General features: G+C 33.8%; 1 long non-coding RNA gene across 1 annotated transcript in view; it reads left to right on the plus strand.

The window, feature by feature from the left end:
- Positions 1 to 620: 620 nt before the first annotated feature.
- Positions 621 to 18,616, plus strand: part of LOC137656130 (uncharacterized) — a 124,308-nt gene continuing 106,312 nt past the window's right edge. The window contains exon 1 of the long non-coding RNA XR_011046951.1: positions 621 to 736. This is a non-coding gene — a long non-coding RNA (uncharacterized lncRNA). The remainder of the gene's footprint in view (positions 737 to 18,616) is intronic.

Below are 18,616 nucleotides of genomic sequence, written 5' to 3' on the forward strand. Positions count from 1 at the left end.
TTTGTGCGAGTAATACTGTTTAGACTTGATAACAAAAAATTTGTAATCGAATTTGGTATTGCTGATGCTGCCTTGCAATGAATGTTTTATTTTCAAGACTCGTAAAATTATATATAATAGCTTCTAGAGCTGATGTCAATTACAGATTTATATTTAGGGAAATTAAAAATACTCTACTGTTTGAAAACAGTAAAGTTTGTGAAAGGCTTGGATCTATTATCAAGTAAGGCAATTCAATCTTAGCATTTGTCATTTTTTTTTTTCAAGACAGGAATAAAAGTATTATTATTTTATGGAATGATGACTCATTAGATATAGTTTTACTTTTTTAATGGATCATTAAATGTATTTTTACTTATTTCTACCTTTCCCATTTTTCTCAAGTACTGGTTTTAATTAGAGAAGCTCGGTTTATGTTGAATATTAACTAGAATTTTCCATGGGCGAGAGAGTAAAGGGTAAATAGTTTACACTTTTGTATGTAAGTTTGATTATATTTTTATTATTTAGATCTACGAATAGTGAATGGTCAATAACCTTTGTTTTTTGTGTAACTAGCAAATTTACTATTTTTTTTCTAAGTGATTGATTTTTCTGACAGAGAAATCTTATTTTGTTGCAGATGTTCGATTTCTACTCCATAGTTAAACAGCAGTAACTGGAGGAATGGCCCCAAAGTTATTGAAATTCGCCATTTGAAATTTGGCATCACAGAAACTCTATCTGAGGTGTCAGGGTAAGTAGTTGTTGTAATTAAAATAGTAATAGTGGTAGAATCTAGTGACCATAATAATGATGTTGATTATAATGTTATTAATGTTCTCTTTATTAAGATCCAATTTATTATGATTATTTTAGTACATGTTTTTGTCATGTTCATTATAAAAGAGGTTGGAATGATATAAGAAAAAAAGCCGAAGTTGGAATTAGTTAAGAAAAAAGTTGTCAACCCATTTTCTGCTAGCTCAGGAAGGTTTTTTTTTTTCTTTTTTTTGGTAAATTTTGATTTAATTAACCAGGTAAAGAAATGGGAGAAAATCAGAAAAATAAAGGTAAAATCACTTTAACTGATGGTGAATGAAAAAAAAAAAAACGCTTGCACAAATGTTGGTTAAAATAACCAAGTTTATTTTAGAGGATTCTCTCTCATTTTAGCATTTTTAATCTTTATATTTACAAAAATATTGAGATATTGTATCTTGATGGGTTTGAGGAAATTTATTAATGAACATCCTTCAATGAATTTACATATTCAATGTAAGAATTTCAGCATAAGTTTCATAATTTGCTCTCTCTCTCTCTCTCTCTCTCTCTCTCTCTCTCTCTCTCTCTCTCTCTCTCTCTCTCTCTCATTCGTTCCTGTGCATATTAACCAGTCTTTCTCCGTTATGACAATCCAAGGGTAAGCATAAGATCCAGACGCCCTTGAAGATTTCTTCGGGCCGTCGTCGGGGCTGTAAGCCAGGCAGGACAAGTAAAATATCCCTCTTCGTCCAGCAGTAAATACCACGGTGATGGAAGATTTACGACGCCTAATGAGGCATTTTTTCCCTCCCGGTTCGGGAATCTCAAGCAACCTCCCTTCCTCCCCCTGTTCCTCCCCCCCGTCCTTCTCCGTCTCCGCTACTTGGAAGATCGCAACCGCCATATTTGCGAAGCCGAATTAAGATCGTTAAGCGGGATGTTCGGTCGTAAATTTTTTTACGGGATCTGTGTTTTATCCTCTTGGCTTATTGACGAGTGCAACGGGCTGCCTTATATTTATTCTATCGGCGTGGATTGAATTTAATCGGGGCCGCCATCAAAAGGAGGAATTGCAGCCGTAAATAAGAGAGTAATGGTCCTTCTTGTGGTTTATGTTGCAATCTCTCTTATTTTATTTTCTCTGCATTTTTTTCTCTTACTTTTTATGAATTTACTTCAAGCAAGGATCAACATTTTTCTGTTTTATCGTTGTGATACCTGCACTGTTTTCATTGCCTTTATTTCATTATATGCTTTTGTTCCCATAAGGAAATTTACGGAAGTAGATATTTTTTTCTAATATTCAATCATGTAGTGGCGTGACGTCTTGTGCATCTGTCCGGCCGAATGGTTGAGGAGGTTCTATCTATTTCGTCCAGTAACATCATTATTATTATATTCGTAATTATTATTATCATTATTAATATTATTATTATTGTTAGTTTTTTATATAGAAAATTGAACCCTGAGTCACACTATGTGCTAGATATCTTACTATTTATTTATTTGAGTGTGTAAATGTCTTGTTTACATTTAATGCCTCTCTCTCTCTCTCTCTCTCTCTCTCTCTCTCTCTCTCTCTCTCTCTCTCTCTCTCTCTCTCTCTCTCTCTCTCTCTCTCATATATATATATATATATATATATATATATATATATATATATATATTATATATATATATATATATATATATATATAATATATATAAGTGCGCCTACGAACTTTGGATGTTGTATTTATAGCCCACATCATTTTGGAAGTGGCGTATCCACTCAGTTGACAAATAATCATCTGGTTATTCATATAATGTATATTTTCTTTCAAATAATTGATATTCTTGACTGTGTTGTGCGGCTTCGTATATTACGTGATCAAATTGATGATGATTATCGATAATTACCGAGAGTAGTAGCAATATTGTTAAGAATAATTGTACTTTTAGAGGTAATTAAATAGTCGGTAGATAAATATCAATTTTAAATTTCACATCAAAAGGTAATTTATTGCAGTTATTTGATTTACATATTGTACATACTGTAGTATAATTAATCTGTCATTAATAAATATACAATACTTTAAATGATCCTATTTATAAATTTGACCACTCCCTTTCAATGGTTTTTCCCATATTTTAGTTATATGTGTAAAGGACTATATTTTCAATTTTTTCAATAGTTTATCTTGCATTTCAAGTGTTTAGTCGTGGTTACAAAACAAACTTTAAAAACTATGACAACAATACTCCATAAAACATTTCAGTTAGAATGCAAAACGTAAACTGGGTCAGACTTGCTATTAACTTAGAGAGAGAGAGAGAGAGAGAGAGAGAGAGAGAGAGAGAGAGAGAGAGAGAGAGAGAGAGAGAGAGAGAGAGAGAGTTATAAGGAGATACAACGATTTTGGATGTCTCGAAGACTTTAGCCCATTCCCGGAGACTCCATTTGCTCTAGGGTAGAGCGAATTTGTTTGTTAAAGAGTTTTTATGATCTTGCTAACTTATTCTTGAATTCGCTTACCGTGTTACTATTCAACACACCCGCTTGAAGTCTGTTCCGTGTATTAGCTATTTTGTATTTAAACAAATGACCACATTGAGTAGTGTATCATTTGAGAGAGATACAGGATATGCAGAAGAAAAAAAAATTAAATGCCTGGGGATGGAGGAAGGGGCTCTGAAGAGAGTGTATTTTGGTGAAGAGGAAAGATGGATCGCGTGGCCCTCTGCACCGCCTCCTTTGCCATACCCCCTATATTTGACCTTCTGTCCGTACCCTGAGGTCACTCTCGTGCCTGTCAGCTGCCCACCGAAGACGACGGGGGAAGAAAGCGTGCTTTGATGTCGGAGGTTAGACGAACTGTGTATGGAGAGAGAGAGAGAGAGAGAGAGAGAGAGAGAGAGAGAGAGAGAGAGAGAGAGAGAGAGAGAGAGAGAGAGAGAGAGATACCTTAGCGTTTACAAAAACTGAATAACTGTGTATTCGTCGTTGTTTTTATTTTATTTTTATAATTTCAAGAAGCTATTTAAGTAAAAAAAAAAATGCAACATATTTTAAGTATGAACTTGACCACTTTATTTGACAATGTTATATACCTCTATAAGAGCATTTGATATGAAGTGACATTATTACAAAATAATTTTATCACGAGTAAGAGAAATAGAATTTTCAAAGTTTCGTCATCATTACAATTGCCATTGACGTTTTTAAACTCGAATATCTGGTTATCAAGTAATATTTTCTGGAACCAAATTATTAATCACAAAATTCATTGCTTATATTGTTTCCGAAACTCGGCGGCCTTTATAAAAAATTTAAACACTTTTCGTATGCATCCACAATGAAAACAAAGAAAGTCCTGTTAAGATTTATTCCTACCCCACATCAATTCCTTAAATTTCTCTTAAAACTTTATCAACAGTTGCTCCCTACTTACTGTACATATACAGTACCATTTACTTGAATGGTATGCCAACGATTCCGATGGTAATTTTCAATATATGACCACATTGATTGTATATATTTATCATGACGATTGTGGTAACTATGGTGATCCTCCTCCTCCCCTCAATCATCTCCATACTCATCCTCCTATTTCTCTGATAGAGGTACAATATTTTGCATACTTCATGCAACGCCACATAAAAAATAACCAAGTCATATACAATGTGATAAATTCCAACTATCTGAGGATATAGGGAATTGTTTATGAAAGCACATAACCCATTGTAGAAATAAGTGTTGAGTGAAAGTATACTGGTAAGCTGCCTTTCTCCAATTATATGATACAGTAATTGTGCTGGATAACCTTGGCCTATTTATTAACATACATTATATGACTATATATGTATGTATATTACAGATAGATTCAGTAAACGTATATATATATATGTATATATATACATATATATATATATATATATATATATATATATATATATATATATATATATATTTAAAGAATTATTGAGCCAAATTTACTGTATGTGAGATTATTATGAATGGTTACTGTTAATAGTGGAAAAATGCAAACTGTTGAGATGAAACCCTTTTCGTGTATATATATATATATATATATATATATATATATATATATATATATATATATATATTATATATATATATATGAGAGGATGAGTGTGTGTGTGTGTGTTATTCCCCCTTTTTGTTTTGACTATAGGATGTACGTATTTTTATAAATACATGTGTTACACACGTGTCTGATTACACAAGTCCAACACATGATTGTTCTTATTGAAAACATGTTTCTTTTGAAGTGGATTTGGCTGCGTTTGAGAGAGAGAGAGAGAGAGAGAGAGAGAGAGAGAGAGAGAGAGGAGAGAGGAGATAATCAAGAAATTAAGAAGCCAATTGGATCCGCAGCATTAAGCAATTATCTACTACTCCGGTAACCATGACGACGTCAGACCACCTGTTAAATCTAGAGTAGTTTGGGAAACAAAGAAAACGTTCTTGGTCGTAAACTCACAACATCGATGTTGAGGGAGATATTTTGTATAAAAATAATTTTTTAATATATATTTTATATCTTACGGAAAACGAATGTTATTCTAGTTACCGCGTTTAGTATTTTACTGAGGCAATTTTATTGCAGCGTTACTCTTAATATTAGATTCCCTCAATTGTACCTCGAAAACTTGAATGGTTTTTTAGAAACATATATTCGAAATTGTCAACGCAATAGAACCTCCCTCTAACATTAAAATTCATACACACACAATCTTCAGTACACTGAATACTAGTGAGTGGATGACTTTATTATTATTATTATTATTATTATTATTATTATTATTATTATTATTATTAATTTCTAACCTGCAACCCTAGTTGGAAAAGCAGGATGCTGTTAGCTCGAGGGCTCCAACAGGGAAAATATTCCAGTGAGGAAAGGAAAAATAAGATATTTTAAGAACAGTTACAATGAAATGAATATCTCCCATATAAACTATAAAAACTTTAACAAATCAAGAGGAAGAGAAATAAGATAGAATATTGTTCCTGAGTGTACCCTAAAGCAAGAGAACTCAAACCCAAGACAGTGGAAGACCAAGATACAGAGGCTATGGTACTACCGAAGACTGGAGAACAATTGATTTGATTTTGGAGTGTCCTCGTAGAAGATCTGCTTACCATAGCTACATAATTTGTTTTACTCTTACGAAGCGAAAAGTAACCACTGAACAATTACAGTATAGTAGATAACCCCTTGAGTGAAGAATTATTTGATAATCTCAGTGTGTTCAGGTGTATGTGGAAAGAATGTCAAACTATTCGGTGTAGCCTATATGTAGGCAAATGGAAAATGAACCGTAACCAGAGAGAGGGATCCAGTGTAGTATTGTCTGACCCGCTAAGACGACCCCCATAACTCTCTGGCGGTAGTATCTCAACGGGTGGCTGGTGCCCTGGCCAACCTACTATCTATAAATTTAGTTTTTATCTTGACCTGATTTTTTCGCCCAGAAAATGAAGTTTAGGCCTACCTCTAAAAATCTACACAATTCGTAAATTGTATTATTGACTTCTATTACTGTGACCTTGAAAATTGAAATGTATTTGAAAATAAATTTAGTCTTCTTATTTCGTAATTAATTTTCAATATTTTTATCGCCATTCTGCAGTAGTATATCCTTGTATAACAGGTCTTGTGGTTTTATTGTATCCGAAGGCCAAAGAAGAAACTGTGGTTATTTTTAGAAACGCTATTCTCTATGTTGGGAGAACGTTAAACGTTTGTGGAAAGGTAATCATCTGAATTTTTACTCTCTCTCTCTCTCTCTCTCTCTCTCTCCTCTCTCTCTCTCTCTCTCTCTCTCTCTCTCTCTCTCTCTCTCTCTCTCTCTCATATTTCCTAGAATATTAGTCATGACTATTTTTGACACTAAGCATTAATTCAAGTGTCTTAGGCTGTGTGGATTGTTGCTGGGAATTGGAAGGTAGAAGATGGAAAAATTGTAACGCTATATAAACTATATCTTTCATTGTATTGTTGTATTAGTAATTTTATCATAAAATTGAAATGTTTTTGGGAATTATATATACAGCAAATAGTATGACATCAAGATAATAGTTTAGGTGTTCAAGTTAGACCAGTACTTCAAGTTCTGGTGAAATTTCATTTTAGTAAAATAGCTTACTATATTGGTTATCCTTTCATAAAAATTTCATACTGACTTACTAAACCACATTTCAAGTAAATTTGATGTAAGTTTCATATTTCGAGCAAGAGAACAAGTTTTTTTCCCTCATAAAAAGTCCCTGTCCGTCGCTTGCTTTCATGTCTTTGGACGGACGGCAAGCTGGAAAATTACAGTAATGCCGTAATTCCTCCCTGTCATTACCACATTATCAGATTGTAATACCCTGTCTTCTTTCAGCGGCCGGAATGCCTTCATTTCGGTGTGTGTGCTTGTGTGTGTGTGTGTGTCGACGTTTCCATGACATCGTCGTGTCTATCATTTTGTCGTTATCGAAAGAGGATGAAAGGGCCACCCGAATACCCAATTGGACCACGCTTTGATGCCCAATTCGTTCATGCCTGAACACCCAAATTCGTTCAGGTTTGAATACCCAAATTCATCCTCACTGAATGAATACCCAAATTTGCTTTAATACCAGATTCATCCACTCCATTAAATTTGTTTAAATACCCTATTCGTCCACTCTTAAACCCCCAATTTTTCCACGGTCGAATAACACCTTGAATACCCATTTTATACAAAAAATGTTTACAACTGAATGCCCAATGAATTTCTGCTGAATCCCCGATTCGTCCACGCCTGTATATCGTATATGGCTTCTGCCATTAAAAGATTTATGTATCTGCATGATATCCCAAGAAATGTTAAGAATCAACCACATTTCATTTTTTGTTGTACATAACTTATGAAAGATAGACAACATTATCTGGTCAGTAAGTACATTGGTGCTTATCAATTGATGTTACTTTTAACAGGCCCGTTACACCGCTGGGTTCTTAGGTAATGTTGTTGAGCAACAATGTATGCTAAGTTCTTGGATAGGTGACCGCAATCAAATGCCAGTTACGCTTTCCTTAACGCCACCCAAGATTGTGAGTGATCCAAGTGGATCCTGGGCAGATGTTAGGACCTAATGGAAGCAGCAGTGAGTCACAGTGATATCCGGAAAACCGGTCAGAAGAGTGACTGGGCAATGGCATGCCCGGTCGTGCAACTCGTACGAGATCAGTGAGTGAAACAGATTTTTTCTCGTCTCTAGATTCAACTCCCAATTCTACAGTCGTTTCAGTTGATTCAAGCGTGAAATCAAGGAACAATTTTGCGTCAACTCCCGATTCCACGTTTCGTAATAGAGGATCCTAGCGTGAAACGAAGTTTGCATCTGTTCATGTGAATTCATCATTAAATTCTTGGACACGTTGTTAGAGGAACCGTGTGTGTGTGCCTTTGGTGAACTCTCAATTACGTAGATCCTCTGAGAGGCTACGGTACAATAAGGTACTCTCCTATTCTAACTGGTCGGGATTTCCTATTTTATGACTAATTGTTAAAATCCAAACATCAAAGGAATAAATCATTTGCTTGCCTAATTTTGTTTCCGCATTAGAATCGAATTAGGAATTCTTTAAACAACAATTACTTCACTCTTTTCTACATGACATCACCTTCTGGTTCCGTAACTTTTTTTTTTTCATGCGAAAATACCTCCCAATTTCAACAAATCGTTCCGGCCAGTTCATCCATTACTATGATATCGGACCGTTAAACAATATATTATGTGTCCTTGCCTCCGATTCCTAAGCCATTTGCATCAAGAAACGTGAACGTGAAAGGAAACCCTGGTGCATTCATTAGATTTTGCTTTTTACTCTGCGCCTTTCTTCCTTTTTGCAACAATGAACTTGTGCGGGCTCATTATAAATCATCCGTGCACGATTTGACCATTAATTAATTGTTGGGTTCTTTCAATTGAGAGAGAGAGAGAGAGAGAGAAGAGAGAGAGAGAGAGAGAGAGAGAGAGAGAGAGAGAGAGAGAGAGAGAGAGAGCAAAGGAGTGTAATAGAAAACTCGACTCGTCAGTCCGGGAGGACATCTGTAGGGTCAGGGTTCCAATTATCGTAATGATAAAGTTGGAAATTATAAGGGACAGAAACGGATGACTCGAGGCGAAGTTTGAGGGATGGATTCGGGATCCTCCTCCTCCTCCTCCTCCTCCTCCTCCTCCTCCTCCTCCTCTTCTTCTTCTTCTTCTTCTTCTTCTTCTTCTTCTTCATTTTCTTCTTCTTCTTCTTCTGTTCTTGGGCAATATTCCTAGGGGAAATGGTGTAGCAACAACAATAGTTACCTGCTCAGATATGACTTATCTTCAACTTTCTCTTTGTATTCTAGAAATGAGGTGCTTTGAGGAAGAAAAGTAAAAACATCAATTGTGGTCCCTCATACATCGTGTCTTTATTTACGTCCAGACGTAAGTAATTGTCTTGAGTTGGGATTGCCCCCACATCATCTCTATGGAGATTTTATTCATTGATATACTTGAATTAGGGGCCATAGGAATGCTGGGCCCGCCTGTGCATTTGGTTTGTAGGTGCTTGGTCCAAGATCCTTATATGGGAGGAAAGTGACCTTGAGGTGTCTTATTGCTTTCCGATTATTTACAGCTTTATTGAACTTATGGCTTAATCTAAAACTACTTCATTTAATTGGGGGTTGTGGTTTAGACGCATATGTGGCCACAGTTCTTTTATTAATAGCGATATTGTTTCTCTTGCATTTATAAAACCTGCATGCCATCTTTTATACTGCTCTACAGTAGACTGTAGAGCAGTGTAAAATATATTGTTTTATGATAACACATTTTCTTTTTTGAATGCAACAAGCTGCCTGAGAGAAATTTAATGTATAGTTCTGTTTGTTTTTATAATGTAGTCTTAGATTCGGATAAGAAATGTAAGAGGATCTACCAGGAATCGTGGTACCATCTGTTCTTTAGATTTATTTTTTTCGGTTTTAAGAAACTTTTTTTTCAACATGGGCTCTTTATTCTTGAGAATTTCGTATTTCACGTATAGAAAGGTTTATAGTTTAAGATAATAGATGCAGCTTAAATTGGGAATTTGGGATCTGTGAAGTCCTTAGAGCACGTGATTTAGATTCTCCATATAGACGAAAAAACTTTTAAATTATTAACCATATTTAATGGATTTGATTCCTGCAACTAATGTAGCCTTGTAAATTCTAAATTAGCATAGATCTCTTTTCTTGATAATAGTTGCAATAGCAATATTGATCGGGAGAAAAACACAAAATCTTGAAAATTTTATTTACTTCAATTCAAGGAATAGGACGATTTAACAGCGTTTGAGTTATAAATGAAAAAATCCAAAGCATTTACAAAGTGTTTGCAGTCTCTTCCTGTTTCTCCATCTCTGTTGTAATGTCTCGTCACGATTAAAATCCACCTTTTTCAGTAGAATCTCAAGTTATAAAACTTTTATTTACCCTTATTCCGCTTCAGCAGTTCTTGGGGATGCAAGAACCTTCTGTTTATAAGACGTTTTTATGGTTAATTGTTTATTCCACGAAAAAACGTCATCGTCGACCCATTCTTGGCATTATTCCATATATTTGTAGAAGCTGCTTTAAATTGTTATTATTATTATTATTATTATTATTATTATTATTATTATTATTATTATTACAAAACCATCTATATGGTACATGTAACTTTTGTCAATCATATTGATTGCGGATCGTTTTTAGTCATTATTGGATGGGGGAAAAATTAGGGGATGCATTATCAATTGTATTCAGATTAATTAGGTGCTGACATACTTATGAATAAATTTGCTTAGAAGTAATAATGAAAATAGATAAATAATAAGGATCCAAAATCGCTCTGTAAAATGTTATTTGTGGAAAAATAAAATTAGCTAAAGGTTATAGCCATGCAATTAAGATTAACCCTTAATAATGATGATAATACAGTATAATAATAATAATGATAATTTATAATTTCTAGAATTTTCTAAAATAGGTAGTATTTCATAAATATTTGAGAATGAGATTCTATCAAGGAAGACATGAGAATAAGAATATACATTTTCTCCCAAAGATTTGATTGAACAACTTTATGTAAAATTTCGGTCTTCGATAGTGGAAAATATATATACAGTACAACTTTGGTAATAATTGATTTTTCCCCGGGGGAGAAAACCTACATTGGTGTTTACTGTGCAGTATTCTCATTCTACGACTCTCTCTCTCTCTCTCTCTCTCTCTCTCTCTCTCTCTCTCTCTCTCTCTCTCTCTCTCTCTCTCAAGTAACATCTGATTCCACATAGGGTAAACCCTAACGAGGTGCCTCTCCTGGGCTGTGAAACCAGCCTGCAGGTATAAAAAAAATCTTGTTGCATGACCACTGATTGTTTATCTCTTCCGTATGGAAATAATTTAATCAGCCCCATTGGAATGGGATCAGGTGCATGTAGAATCAAAAATAAACAGTATATCAGGAAGGCTTGACCGCCGTCTTAATCACTTGTGAAATATGATGTGTATTTTGTTTACCAATTAAATGGTAGTTGAGGTCGAGAACAGAGATGATGTTAGGGATTGTTTTGATAGTTGAAGTTAATTAATAATGACTTAAATAATTTAATAATTTTTAAAGTTATTAAAGTAAATATGACACATCTCTTCTATACTTTCTGATATGTAGTCTTAAGGTTTTGGTAAAATCTGTTTTATTTATTCTTAAAATGTTCACCAGAGACAAAAGGGTATGCCTTGATGAAAAATTCCTGGTGTCATGTAATTATTTTATGCGAAGTATATTGGTAAAGAAGTATTTGTCCTGGACTAAAGAGAACTTTTTCCTCGACTCTCGGGAAAACAGCCAGTTGCTGTAGTGACAGAACTAAAACTTAAAGAAAATTTTCTTCCAGTACTTCCGTGATGTATTGCTATTTCTAAGACTTGTCAGCTAGTCGATGTCGATATGTATTGCTATAATATAAATATACATTGAGAATTGCGTTACATATAATATAAGTAGTAGCAACTGAATGTGGAAATGTAATCAAAATACTGTATATGAATTAACAAAAAGTCTCCACTGAATGGAGGTCTTGAACCAACCACGGTTATTTTGAGCTCAAACCATCGTCAGATTTCCTTTTATTTGAAACGGTTGAACTCAGAGGGAGTCTTCGGCACTCGTTCATCCGTTAAAAGAGGTTTTGGGTAACAGTGACCAGTGTTGTGACCTGACTCCAGCAATTAGGGCAACAAGGTTTAACGTTCTTGTGGTCAAAGACGTTATAAATCTGGTCCACGAGATCCCTTTTTGTAGGCCAGCTAGGCAAGTGTCGATTTCGACTCATTGGGTTGGATAATATCCAACTTTTTAATAATTGTAATCCCTGTTTGTAACTTAATTACTATCCAGCTTATCTTGAAGGGTTGGGAGTGACGTGGCTCACCATGTCATATGGGTGACGAGATAATTTTTTAGGAAAGTAGACCAAACGGAAATTACCTTTTAACACTACTGTATCTGCATTCTGTTATTGCATAAGAAAATAAAGCGAGAGGATATATTGTTATAGCTCATTCTTTTTGTAACTTAACAGGGTTTCAATTTAGGGTCTGTTTGTTTGTTTGAAAATGTCTGTCTGTTTGTGTTGGTTATCCGAATCACGGAAACTTACCGAAAAGTGGACATGATGGGAAAATAACCTTTGGAATATATATATATATATATATATATATATATATATATATATATATATGTATATATATATATATATAATATATATATATATATATATATATATATATATTTATATATATGTATATATGTATATATTATATATATTTTTATATATAATATATATATATACTTATATGTATGTATAATATATATATATATATATATATATATATATATATATATATGTGTGTTATATATATATTATATATATATACAATATATATATATATATATATATATATATATTATAATGTAGTATTGTTTATTATTCATTTTAGACTTCTACATCACCTATATGATATAAAAGTCTATCTTGATGTTTACAAAGCCTTTTTCCTACCATCATGAAGTATAATCAGACGACTTTCTTCCCCTGTTGATTGTCATACTCCAGTGACTTTAGGTGATGTGTTTATCCAACATTGGAACTGAAATTCTAATTCACCCAACCTTTATCCAGATACACAATATTTTGGAAGGCGTGTTTGGCATTTATTTTTGTCTCCAAAAACGTAATGCAATCTTCTGCAACATCATCCTTCCCCACAAGGAATTTGCTGCCATCATCCTTGTCATATTTGCAGCCAATCTCTTGCAAAATCTTATGAGGGGAGGTTTTGCCACCACCGAAGGAAATTTTTTCCTACAGTTCTTGAAATTTTTTTGGTAACATGGGGAAAATCTCTACCACGTCATAGAATTTAAACTAGTTATAATCCTAAACATCGACATGCCTTATACTATGTAGTTTCTTTTACTATATACACATGGGAAATAAGATGGAGAAACGCATGTTCGAAAGTTGATAGGGCATCATGCCTACAGGTAAACGACCTAATCAGCCTTACCTGTAATAGACTACGTACTCTGAACAGACTATAGGGCATAGGGATGAGTTATTCATATCTAATAGTTTGATAATCCTGTTAAATATTGGGTAAGCTTGTCGACAGAGGAACCGACTAATCATCAAAGTCTTTTGGGTTTTAAGTTAATCATGTATTTCGCCAGTAATTGTTTTCAAGTAGTTTTATTTATATTTTTATTGCTGTAGTTAATTAAAAATAATCCATTTTGTAGTGTCAATTACTAGATGTCTTTCATTTTTATTTCTGGAGAGACAAATTTTGCATGTAGATGTTTATACTGCTAATTTAAAGTTATCCTGTATTTATTTATTTATTTATTTTTTTTAAATAGCCAGGCATCATTACCTAAGCATTTCTTTGCCTTTGCTTTTTTATATGAATACATCTTTGGTGATAATTCTACTATTGCATATTGAAAATTCTAAGTGATTGGAAATATTTTGATAATCCCTATACATCCGTATGTACTGGCAATTAATAAATCAATCAATTTATGTAAGTAAAACGCAAAAGGAAGGATTAGATTTAAAGTTATAATATTTTTTTTTCAAAATGTGTGTAATATACATAATACCTTTCCTTAATTCACCATAGAAAATGTACAAATGAAGGAATTTTATTTCCCTCTACAACAGAGATAAAACTGGATTTTGTATTTTATCTTTATAATGATTTTATCATTCATTCTTTTATCTAAAACCACAACACTTATGGTAGTGACTTTGTATGCAGATGCATGTGTGTATATACCTTTTTGAATTATATACCTTTGTGAAATTTATATATATATATATATATATATATATATATATATATATATATATATATATATATATATTACATCCAAGACCACGTTTGTTTTATCTAATCCTCTTATGAATAGGCATTCCGTACTGTTTCTGAACCTTTGTTGTAAAGTTTGTAAATTTTATCATTATTGTTACCTCCGCCAACGAAGTTGGAAGTAGTTTTACGTTTTTGCCCCTGTTTGTGTGTGTTTGTTTGTGAACAGCTTCCTGGCCATAATTTTAATCGTAGAGTAATGAAACTTGCAGGTATTATGTAAAAAGTTGGAAATTATTAAATTTTGGAAGGTCAAGGTCACGGTCAAGCAAAATGTCCAATTCACGTAGTCAGCCATTATAATTATTATTATTATTATCATGATTATTTATTATTATTATTATTATTATTATTATTATTATTATTATTTAAAGGTTTAAATGTAACTCAGTAATGGCAGATATAAGGGACAGTGACAATAACCAAGCACGACAATACATATGATAAGTGCCCAAGGCTCTCTTCACCCAATCCAGAACCAGGTTGGTCCAGGCAATGGCTGATGCTGATTCAGCAAGTACACCTATAGGCTCCCTTAAACCATAATCCTTAGCTCACAAGGACGGTGAGGTTGCAGTCACTATAAGAAACTATCGAGATTGCGCCGGTCTCGAACCCCAGTCTGCAGATCGCCAGGAAGGGACTCTGTTGTGGTTTTATTGTTGTAATAATTATTTACAATTATTAGTATTCCTGATAATGACAAGAATATTGCTCCTAGTAATGGTAATTTGCTTTTGTATAGTTGTTGTTGTGAATTAGAATGAAAGGAGAAGTTGCTATTGTTTTTTTGATTTTCGACAAAACCTCCCTCCATGTAGTGCCACATAGCACCGACCGCGACAGTCTGTTTTAGGCGTTGAAATCCGATATCGGCATCCTCTCCATTAGGAAGGGAAATGTGATAGGTCGTGTGGTTTATTGCTACGGGACCGGCATAAACTTCTGGCTGGCTCTCAAGATAGGTCAGGCAGGGAGATAGGTAGGGAGACGGCGTATTGACAGCCAGGCAGAATATCTGTATTGGTATTTTCCTCTTAGCCGTGGTTCAAAACGAACACGCCCATGGATCAGGGTTTATCTGTCTTTGGGAGGATGAGGGTGCTTTGCCAGCGTCGATTAGATAGTAATTGTCGATGGTTTTTGTTTGTTTTGAATTTTAAAATCACATGATTTTGGGTACGTTCCATAAGTCAGTTTGGGGGATGATAAATATAATGTTATTTCTTACTTAAATGTCTTTAATATACACTTTTATTTGTACTCTAGTAAAAGAGAGAGAGAGAGAGAGAGAGAGAGAGAGAGAGAGAGAGAGAGAGAGAGAGAGAGAGAGAGAGAGAGAGAGAGACTCATTCCTATTTTATGGTTAATTTTCAGATCATATGTTGAATGATACATGTTGATATGTTACAGCTGTATAGCAAGAATGGTGATACTGATGTTGATTAGTAAATTTCACCTCGTAAAACGCAGAAACAACCACAGAAAAGAATGCAGATGCAATGAAAACAAAGATACAATAACAGGAAGGGTGGCTTAATGGTATGAATATGATTACAACACTTATTATTATTGTTATTATTATTATTATTATTATTATTATTATTATTATTATTATTATTATACATCGTTCCTTAGTACAGAAGTAATGGTAACGAATACTACATTTGAAAGTTTGTGGTGTTAAACTTGAATTTTAATCCCTCTTTCTTGTAGATGGCTCAAATTTCTTGTTGGAAATTCATCTGCTGTTTACGTAACGGGACTCGATAAAGATCTTGTGCCTTTTAGATTTTTGGCTTAGCATAGATTCGAGGATCGAAACTCGTTACTCAATCCCTAAGACTTCATATATTACTGAGGATCAAAACTCGAGTTGCCTCAAGCCTCCATTAAGGTATGTAAACAGATTTCAGCGGCCTTAAACGCATATGGGAGGATTATCCCATATTCCATTAACAAAGAGAGTTATTCCGAGCCCTGGGGCTCGTCCTGTTGTATAGTAGGGAGACTTAAAATTCTTATTAGATACTGGGTGTGTTAAACAGTGAAATCTCCTTTTTTATGTTAGAAATAAATGTGTATGTTTATTAAGTCTTTATGGCCACTTTCTGTTTTTGGAAACGTTCCTGAAAATTTACTTTTATATTGGAATTGATATATAATTTTCTGTTCCACGAAAAGAAAAAGATCTGGAGATTTTTTGTTAAGTATCACATTCTTTATACTGGAATCTTTGTGCAAAGGTTATTTAGTTACATCTGAAATTATCGAATTCTAAAACTTTTGTCTTTACTCCTGTGGTCTTGTGTGTTAAAATCGTTGTTTAATATATTTTTTTCACTGTAAGTTATCTGCAGGAACCTTCTTTGATATTTATTATAACGACAAACACCTGGTAAGCATTACTGAAAATGTAAGTCAAGTTGCATTATCATTCCCTATACCTTGACCTACCTACCTTAAAATGAAACGACAAGAAGAACAAAATAGAAAACAAAAACAACATCAACAACAACATCAATAATAATAATAATAATAATGATGATGATGATGATGATAATCTTTATTTCAGCAAAAGCCATGTGCATAGTTACAATAGAGGTACAATGATGTTACACTTAATGACATCAGTATAGAATAAGATAGGTATGCAATAACAGCAGTGATTACAGTACATCATTAGTAGCTTGAGCACAGAATTCCAAGGTCAGAAGTGTATGTAATGTTTACTGTAAAAGATAAAACCCGACTTGTGAAAAATACGGAAATGGATAGGTGCACATAAGAACAAAATTTAGGACCTACAGATATACAGAATATGTGACAGTAGCAATAGCAAAAATAATTTTTTCCATTACTGCCATAAGGTTATATTAGAGATATAACAATGATACAGTACAACATTGGCTGAGACGGTCGTCTATATTTATTGTACACTGGTAGAAGTTGTAATCTCAGCAGGGTCAATGATAATACAGGTAAAAAAAATGCAATAACAATAATTCATAATAATAATGATATTCATATTAACAGTAAATAAAAAGTGGTGAAATAAAGATGACTATGAAAATTTTTGGAACAAAAATTGCAAGGATAATGAGAGTAATCTGTATTGAAAAAAATCTAGTCGTAGAGCTGGTGGTGTGAGATAAATACGGGACTTTCAAGCAGCAAATGATATAAAAGTGAAAAAAAAAATAATTTTAGAAGTTTCATGCCTATTGCATTAATGCTTTTATTGCGATTCTCGTCATATTTACTGTTCATTGAAAGATCAATATGATGTGGTATTAAGCTTATGATCACCTTATTTTATTATATATTTCTGTTAAGTAAAATTTGGTATTTAGACTTGTTATTGTATAGAAGTCAAGCGAAAGTTTGGTATCTGGATTGGTCTGGTGTGCACTTTGAAAATGGGTTTACCCCATTTAATACAACGTAGGATGAGTCGGGTATCTTGCTGTGTGACATTACGCAACAGGCGGGTCTGTTCAGCAATTTATATGGTACCGTCCACCGTACCAGTTAGTTTTTAATTCTAGCAACCCTCTAGTTTTAAAGATTTTAGAATGGCTTTTTATTATTAGACGGAGAGGTATAACAGTTAGATTTTGTTGGGTTCCAGCACATGTAGGTGTGTCTGGGAATGAGAAGGCAGATTTACTGGTAAAGAATGCTGCATCCGAGTTGCTGCCAAGAAGATATCCAATTCCGTGTAACGATTTCCTACCTAACATCAAGAAATTGCTTTGTAATAAATAGCAACAGCACTGGGATAGTCTAGATGACAATAAAATGAGAGAAGTAACAAATGCCATATCTCCTTGGAGGTATAACATGATGCTCCGAAAATGGGAGACTTCTCTTTGTCGTCTCCGTATTGGTCACACTCGGTTGACACATGAGTTTCTGCTGAAGGGCCAACACCAACCGTATTGTGAAGACTGTTTAGTACCTCTAACAGTGAGGCATTTGTTGACCGAATGCCCCAATTATAATAACTTAAGGAATAGATATTTGTTTGCGGCTCGAGGTGAGGGTGGCAGGTTCATCCTTGCCAAGATTCTTGGACATGATGTGTCCAACTATGCAAGTAGCATTTTTAGATTTTTTTTCGGAAGCAGGTCTTCTGAAAACTATCTAAGTTTTATAATGACATTCAACTTTTATGGTTTTAATTGAATATTCTTTATTTTTTTTATATATATAAACTAAATGATATCGGCGTCAATGACCTTATATGTCAGGATGCCTGAAAACCTTAAATCAATCAATCAATCGTCGTTTGTATTTAAGCTCCCATAACTAATGCTAGAACTTGTTACAGCCATTAGGAGTGTGATGGAAGCACATTGGGATTTCAAAAAAACGAAAAAAAAAAAAA

Source organism: Palaemon carinicauda, chromosome 17, assembly GCF_036898095.1.
Source record: "Palaemon carinicauda isolate YSFRI2023 chromosome 17, ASM3689809v2, whole genome shotgun sequence".
In the NCBI taxonomy this organism is placed as follows: domain Eukaryota; kingdom Metazoa; phylum Arthropoda; class Malacostraca; order Decapoda; family Palaemonidae; genus Palaemon; species Palaemon carinicauda.